The sequence below is a fragment of the Pyxicephalus adspersus genome, chromosome 2, assembly GCF_032062135.1.
Source record: "Pyxicephalus adspersus chromosome 2, UCB_Pads_2.0, whole genome shotgun sequence".
Lineage (NCBI taxonomy): Eukaryota > Metazoa > Chordata > Amphibia > Anura > Pyxicephalidae > Pyxicephalus > Pyxicephalus adspersus.
In genome coordinates this window covers 101,439,663-101,448,521 of record NC_092859.1, presented here as the reverse complement: position 1 = coordinate 101,448,521, position 8,859 = coordinate 101,439,663, and positions in this window count along the sequence as shown.

Here is an 8,859-nt window from a genome sequence, read left to right as displayed (position 1 = left end):
CACAGATTTCTTATCACTGAAAACCTGCTGTATTGGAAAATGAAATCTGAAAGTCTCTGACTCACCGAACACTTATCAGTGGCAAAAACCTACACAACACATTGCAAATACAACTGACTGCTTTACTGGAACAGATAAGTCAAGAGACATTGATTTGCTCTACAACCCATTGATCTGGGGTTCACCTCTAGGATTTTATCATCAGTACAGCATACAGTACAGGGAAGTACAGCTGATAAAATGGCCTATTACACCAGATCCTCATTAAACTAGGTTAACATGCTATTCCTCAAACAAGGCAACTGAACATTACTGTACATAAAGTTGCTTTTTTATAGCAAACCACTACCAAATACTTACCTTGTACATACAGTAATCCAAAACTATTGCCTTCATATGAAGCCAGATCAATGCAATATGGATTCTTCATTATGTTTCACAGACCATTCATATTGTGATTCTGTGTCCTCCAGAATCCCTTCCGCAAAAGTAAAACCTCCTGATTGAAAGGATCTATTCAACCTTTATCAGTACACCCTGGTCAAGACTGGAAACTGCCTTCACCTCTGACGCGTCAGGGGACAATTCTCAAGAAGACACGCACACAAGGTATGTGGTATACAAGAATTGTCCAAAGTTTATTGATGTGCCATACATTTATATAGTCACTTTGGGTTAGTACTGCACAAGTGCAAACACATGAGTTATACAACACATACATACATATATGGTCATAGCAACATTAGGGATATGTCTGTCACATACACTTAGAATTTAGAGAACTCACATGTTCCTGTTTTGACTTGTGGTTAAACATGTTTTGTTACAGATAAGGCCCCTGACAGTTATAGTTTGCGACATTCAATAGTTTGTTCTATTCTTCCTTATGCAAGCAAAACAAGATATCTCTTTATATATATATTTAGGACAAAGGTTCATCTGGAAACACAACTCACAAAATGGATGCTGTCAGAACAAGATGGAGGTTTCTACCCCCTTCACTGATGAAGGCCCTCATTTTTTTATTCTGATGCTTAACATGAAGAATCACAGGATGCCTTCTGTCAGTGTCTAGATACAGATATGAGGCATCCTGTGATATTGCATGTTAAGCATCAGCCTAACCCTCCAGAATAATTTATACAGCTATTATCCAATTATAAACATTACTCCAAATCACATTCTGAGGATTATTCCTTATTGATCAACAACCAATTTCAACAGTCATAACCTTGGTCCTTGTTGAATCACTATTAATATGTTATAAGTGGAACTTTTATATATGACTTAGTAACTCATCTTATTGGTTCCATCTTATTCTTCTAGATATCCACTGCTAAAGACCACTAATATACTATTAGTATCCTCATCATCAGACTCTTGTTACATCTTGGTAAACACCATTTTGGTACTACACCATTATTATTATTATTATTATTATTATTATTATTATTATTAATAATAAACAGGATTTATATAGCGCCAACATATTATGCAGCGCTGTACATTAAATAGGGATATCTTCAAGCCAATTGTCAACTACCTCAAACGCTTTTTTTCATTCAAATAAAACCATAAACCTAGGCAAAGTCTCCTAACAAATCCCCTGATAAAGCCACATGGAGAAACGGGTCGGAACCACTGATAAGCTGACTTACTTACCTTGGAATAATAATGCTGGGAAACCCATCTTAATCCATTACTCTGTAAAAATTTGGCTTGGATCAGCTAATCTCTGTCTAGATCTATAAGTATACAACTGTCTATCTTTAAATATATGAGTTGACTTTGTTAAGAACCTATACTTTTTTGTATGTTCACCATACTTAACTACATAAAATGTTATTAACATAGTGTTGCCTAAAAAAGCCTTTCTTTCCTTCACAAATTCAATTATGTACTATTTTACTATTAGACAAAAAAAACTGAGAGGTAAGGCTAAATGAAGGATTATAGAAGGAAGTGCAAATGCCTGACTGTCATTGGTGACCTGTGGCACTCAATTTAGAATATATAAAAATGTGCATGTCAATGCTTATAGTGTAATTGTCTATACTGTATCAGCCATTCTCAACTAGGGTCACCCCAAAGGTTTGCTGATGGTTCCGTAAGCTTGAGCTGTCTGACCTCATCCATCCACCATCGAATAGTATCTGCACAGTTCTGTGGCCAACTTCACTTAGCAAACAAAGCCAGTTATATCTCATCAATAAACTTTTTTGTTGTCCGTAAGAGAGGCATGCTGACCATATTTGTAGGGAGGACATTTTCCCCACTGACTATCAATTAATTTTAGCAAAATTTTCTAAAGACCTAAATTATTTTAAGGCTTCCTCTGGAGTAAAAAGATTGAGAAAGGCGACTCTAAATTATTGTTATATAGTCTGTTAGACAATCAAACAATAATTAACAATTGGGGTAACTCATGATGGATTAATTCACAACTAAACCTTTAAAAAAATTGCAATCAAACAGTCTCTTTATTGCAGACATGCAATGTCCCTTCTGCAATAAAATAAACATACTTGCCGACTGCAATTTTTTTAAATTACACTCACCTGTCCCTGCTCTGTTGTGGGCACCACAATCTTCACCCAGTCCTTATCTGAGTTCTGGATCTTTAGCCATCTTGATTGGCCAGGTCTGAGTTACTCCTGTGCATGCCCATGGGTCTTCATTAACTTACCCCCAGGGCTGCCAGTTTACCCAGCATATCCCAGCATCCTACACTAAGCTGCACAAGAAAATGTTTACATCACTGCCAATACTTATTATATGTGATAGGCATATTTCCTTTGCATTACTCTCATCATCTGAAATCTTCTTCCTGTATGATTATTAATTAACTTTTTATGTTATATCAAGAGATTTGCTGCTAATCATTTCACATTTCTTAATGCAATATAAATATTCCAGTCATTATGCTAATTACCAGTAGAGGTGTTATTTTCAATTAGTTTTGGATTTTGCTCTTTTTGACAGATGTGATTTAAGAAGTATTTTGTTAACACTTGTCACTTGAAAAGTTTAAGAAGATGTCATACCTGTTATTTATGGTACAAGAAACTGTAGACAAATCCTTTTGCATGCTGAACAGAATATGTTGTCTTTTAATTTTGTATGTTTTCTTTTAACTTCATACATCCACTTTTGCAGTCACTTCTCTTTGCCATTTTTTATTTAATTTTTTTCTGTTTTACTGCAAATCCCCAAATGATACTGGAACCTGGATTGAAAAATTTTTTTAAGTGGCATTCTTAAAGAATTGAACTGCACAGCAATTTAGATTAACAGAAATCAAGAGAATTGTCTAGAGCAGGGGTCAGCAAACTTTTTTGGCTAGTAGGCCATTTTAGAAGGTCAAGAAGGCACACTAGGCCGGACTCTCTCTCGAGTCCCGCGCTGATGGCTTCACCCCCCACCAGGAACGCCTCTGAAGGTAAAACCCTCTCCTTCACAATGCATACGGAAGAGAGAGAACGCCCCTGAAAAGAAATTCCTATCCTCCGCAATGAGAAGGAATGTCCCCTTACCCCGGCGGCGGAGGTGTTAAAGCTGGCCACTGTAAATAGGGAAGGGTGGCATATAAAAGAAGGCTCAAGAGCCGCATGCGGCCCTGGAGCTGCAGGTTGCCGACCCCTGCCGGATTAGGCCTGGAACGACCAGGACTACTGGCTGGGCTGTATCTGGCCTAAACGCCGGAGTTTGCTGACCCCTGGTCTAGAGGATATTATATACTAGGTGCAGGTAATGATATGGATGGCTACAGACAAAATAGTGAAATCTAGCCTTTATATTATATTCAAGTTTAACTAAACCATTTGGGGTATCAAGGTGCAGAAGGAACATCAAGACATTAAGTAAATTTTACCTTCCAAATAAAGCTGAATCGAAATAGTAGCAATGACAAAAAGGCAATAGTTTTTAGCTTTAATCATCCCTTTCATATATGTGGTTATAATGCAAGAATTTATGGTAAATTAGAAGTGACAGGTGTCATTGCAGTAGCAATTCAAACATGAAATGTTTCAATACATTATATAAATAAGCAACAGTGTAATGTTGTGACATAACATCATTATTATAATGAAAAAAATATCACAAATAATGCATAGAAAGAGTGGAATCCCCATAATGATATATAGAAACAGATGTATAAACAGCAAAATGGTAATAAAAACCAACAGTACTAATAAATATAATCAGCATATCTACATGCAATTTATTGGGACTTGTGTTGGTCTAATTATCTACTGACCTTCCTATTTCAGTTTCAGCTCTGGATCTCTGACCTTTATCAGTCTGAGTACATGGGCAAAATCTGAATGTAACTAGTGGAATCTCACTGTTACATTAATTTATTGGGGTGGAAAGGTTTGACCTATGCTTGATTCGTTTAGTAAAAAAAGATGTCTCTATTTCAGAAGGTTGAGAGGTGTGTATATTAACAATAATAGTTTCTATTCTTTGAGGAATATAAAGTGAAACAAAAATAAAAACTGCAAGCAGCCAGACTCTTGATTGGAGAAAGGACAGGCTATGTCTCATCTGGAATAAAACAAACTTACCTTTCTGCATACAAAGCTCAGTGTATGATCACAACTTACCTTGGTGCCAGGAATAAATGAACCTTTGTGCACATTTATAGGAGTCTGTGTTTCAGCCTAGCCAATGACTGACAATCCTGAGACTAGAAAAGACTCAGGTGAATAAGTTAGCCGTGGTAAAGAAGCAAAGACAGGTGAGTTTAGTTTAGGGTTAATATATCTGCCAAGATATTTCATCTGCCACTGGGATAACATATTTTATGCTGACAGGTACAAATGTAGTTTTGAGAATATAGGTTGTGCTGAGATTATATCATATGCACTGAGGTTAAATAATGGAATGCATTTGATGTAGTATGTAAAACAGTGGAGTTATTATATGCAATAAATATTCAGCTGAAGTCAAAGATAGGGCTCACATGCTCTATTATAATTCTACCCATGCTTCTGGATCAGACACATCTCTTACACTGATTTACTCTCTTACACTGACTTTTGGAGTCAGCTCACCCACAGTTTACCACCTGCCCCGTAGCTGGGAATATGAGTGCTCTTCTAAAGAATGAACTTGCTAGTGACACTATCAGTTATTCATACAATTTTACTTATTTATGACCTGTACTCTAGCATGCTGTTTTTGTATTAATAATAAAAAACATTATTAAGAATTTGAAATTAGTATCTCAAATGTCACCTCATATAATTAGTACACTCTTCCTCTAGCTATTAGCTGGGTTCTTTGTTTTAGTTCTTAATGTGTTTGATTGATCTACTTAATATTGATTTACTTTATACAGTTAAAGTGTTTTATTATATATTGTGTTTGTTACTACTAGTACATTCTAAACACAGCAATCTGTAACCTTGGTTAGCATATGTTTAAGTATCAACTGGCTTTCTTTCCTTTTATTGTAATATATTGTTTCTTTCTGTCACTGCACATTCTCTTCCAGATGAATGCACATACTGCAGCTTTTGTGAATATGACACTGAAATGACTCAGGGGATAATAATAAACTCACAGTTTAACAATCACTCAGAAAAGATGTTTAAAGGTATGCCATGATGTTTTTGGAATAGAGAAAAAAATGTTTCAGTGTTTTAAATATGTAAATATTGTGGGGATGGAATGAGTTAAATGGTGATTTGCATTGTATAAAATGGTAAGACTGTCCTTCTTCTTTTGAACCCCGCTAGTCATGATCTTCCAAACAAAAACCCAGATGCTCAGTAAAGAAGTGAATGTGCACAAAAAATGTGCCCTGGGGTGCCATTGTGATCTTTCCTCTAAAGTGTAGGGGCCACCCAGGTTCCCCAGACTCCCTGGGGCGTAATGATCCTGACAGGGGCTGGGAACTAAGACCACCCGGCCAAAGCAGATTGGGCCTACTAGTCTGTCCAACCAAAATCACACAGGTTCTTTTCTCTGTGGATTGGACCAAGGTTTCCCACCAGATACTAGGCTGGGACAGAAGAGAGATTCCCAGTAAGGGAGAGTGCTCGACCATAATGCCAGAGCAGTCCCCAGATTTCAGGGCGGGCCCATAAAGCAACAGCACCCTCAATCAGCAGTGGCACACAAAAACCATAACAGTGGCATAGTGACAAACATAAAACTATGTAAAAAAATAAGGTGGTCAGTGCATAACAAACTGGGCAGGTTTTAAAAATTGCCCATCTGCACTAGCCGTAGCTAATGCAGAATGAAAGCAGTGACATGCCAGTGTACTCCAAATCCCCAGTGAATTTCCCAAATTAAAAGTGACTTTAGGGTACCCCCGGGTCGCTACGCCAGAGGGACGACACCTAACAGGATTCAGCGACTCTCAGGCCTTGTGGTGAGACCGAAGCTTTCTTCGTTCCTTCTCATTGGGAGACTGTCCACTACACACATAAACAGGTTAATGTTGCGGAAAAGTTTGTGATAAAGGTCTTTGAAGCGCAGCTCAATTTCATGGGTTGATCCCATCAGGGTGAGTACTAAATTACTCCTTTAGGTATTGTACTCTAGATGCTAGATTTTGTCTTTTAAAGTGAATAAGCCCAGACTCTTTGTGAAAAAATCCTTAATTCAAAAACTGCCCAACCACTGAAAAAGATAATAGGCCACAATAATTCTTCTGGTGCCAGGAACAATCCAACCCAACAGAGTTGTTTGGGATTATTCACCGTCATTCATCAATACCAAATAATTGTGCAAAAAGGTGCTCACCCTCATTGTTGTTTAATCAAGAGGGTAGGTGACATGTAGTAATTATAAAGAAAATGTCCTCTTCTGCAGGAAAAATCTGCTAACCAATATCTGTCATCCTTTATAATTCGGCTAAAGGACAGTAGGCCATGAAGTATACATTTATGCATCTGTTTTCTCCTTTTGCATTTCTATGTTACAGATGTTTTGTTTTCACTTTTCATTTTACAGCTGTCTACATTGCAGAGGTCATTTACTTTTTAAGAGTCTTAGTGTGCCATTTTGTTAGATATTCCAACATGTTCCAAGTGGGCCCCTGACAGGGTTGGAATCTAAACCCAGGGCTGCCATTGGCGGTAGCTCATCCCACTAAGCTACGTGAAGTGCTGGATAGCTCCGTGCCTGATTTCACAATCAGCCTTACCTGATACACAGTGTTGTGATGAATTCTGAACTTCCTGCTCCTTCCCCTGACCTTCCTGTAGCAACAAGTGAGTCCGCAAAAATGCTGAAGCTGGCATAGGCAGTTCTTCTTCATTGTTGTCACATGAATAGAAGCCACTAACAACATCATCATCTAAATCAGGTGGTGCAACAGAAAGAGGAACCAGATCCTGCAGAATGGGTCTTAGGTTAGTCCCCATCATTAGATATCGCTGAACAAATGTGTAGGGACCTATGCAAAGCTTGAGGGTCCAGTCGCCATGGATTTTGTGGTTGACCTAACCCCTGCTAAGGAAATGACCACAATTTTAGTCATTGTTGACTGTCAGATGGCACACTTGTTGCTACAGATAATTGACTCTGAGCTTGTCCCCTGACAAACCCTCTCTTTCCTACACACACACACCCACTTTGTATACAATAAACAAAAAATGGACATCTGTCTTTTCCTACATTATTGTTTTCCATGTTTTATTAGCTCAATTAACAGGGAACTGTGTGTGTGTGTCTGCCACACATTTGGCTTTTATGAAAAGCCAGTTTGAAGGGTCCTGGAGCCAGCCAAAGAAAGAGTTGAGAGGGGTCCATGTCCGGGTCTTCAACTGGAACTTGGAGTGCATAGATGCTCTATTTAGTGTTGCAGCAGTAGACTGCATGGAGTTAAGTGGTTTACCAATGCTTGAATGGCCTTTGCAGCACTCAGGTTCAAATCTTGGCCAGGACACTATCTACATGGAATTTGCAGTTTCTCCAGTTTCCTCCCAAAACCTTGCAGTTAGGTTAATTGACTTCCCCCCGAAAATTGATCTTAGACTGTAAATAAAGACATATGATTATGGTAGGGAAATTAGATTGTGAGCTCTTTTGAGGGACTGCTAGTGACATGACTATAGACTTTGTACAGCGCTGCGTAATATGATGGCACTATATAAATACTGTGTAATAAAAAGCATTCCGTTTTGCTTATTAAAAGGACTTTGTGTTATATTGTATTATAAGTCAGAGAGGGATCTACCAAAGAAGTAGTTAGTAGTCCAGCCTGGCTAGGTTTTGTTGTTTTTTGTGTGCTTACATTGTGTAATCTAACTTCTTGGGACACAACAAAGCATCAAGATAGGAGCCTTAACTTTGTTTCTCTGAAAATGGACTATGGGCTGCCTCATTTGAACTACTGCAAGCCTGTTGCTACGAGCAATTCCCCACAGCAAGCTCATATTATATTAAATGTTAAATACTAGAAATTATTTCCAACTGACAAAAAATATGACTGAAAAATAGCAGTAATTGTATTTCATCAAATAATGTATTGCAACTGCATCTTTAGACAACCGTCAGCATTATAGGACGGAACCTTTCTTTTAAAAAGTGCAAAACCACAATTGTTAGGGTCTGATGTCTTGTTTTACACTTTGCACATTTCCCATACTACCTTATATTAAAGAGTTAAAAATGTACACACACAATTGCCTTGTACAAAAAATTATTGTAAAAATGTGGGTGGTATGTCACATGTACTGACTGGCAGGGGCACAAGGCACAAAGCAGACCGTTTTCAAACAATGTCACCCAAGAAAGCACACATATAGATAAAAATTAAGAAACTACTATTTCTACTATCATTTGGTCAGTTCATTCATCTACCATATTTTGGGACTCGTATGCCGAACGAGTAGGGAT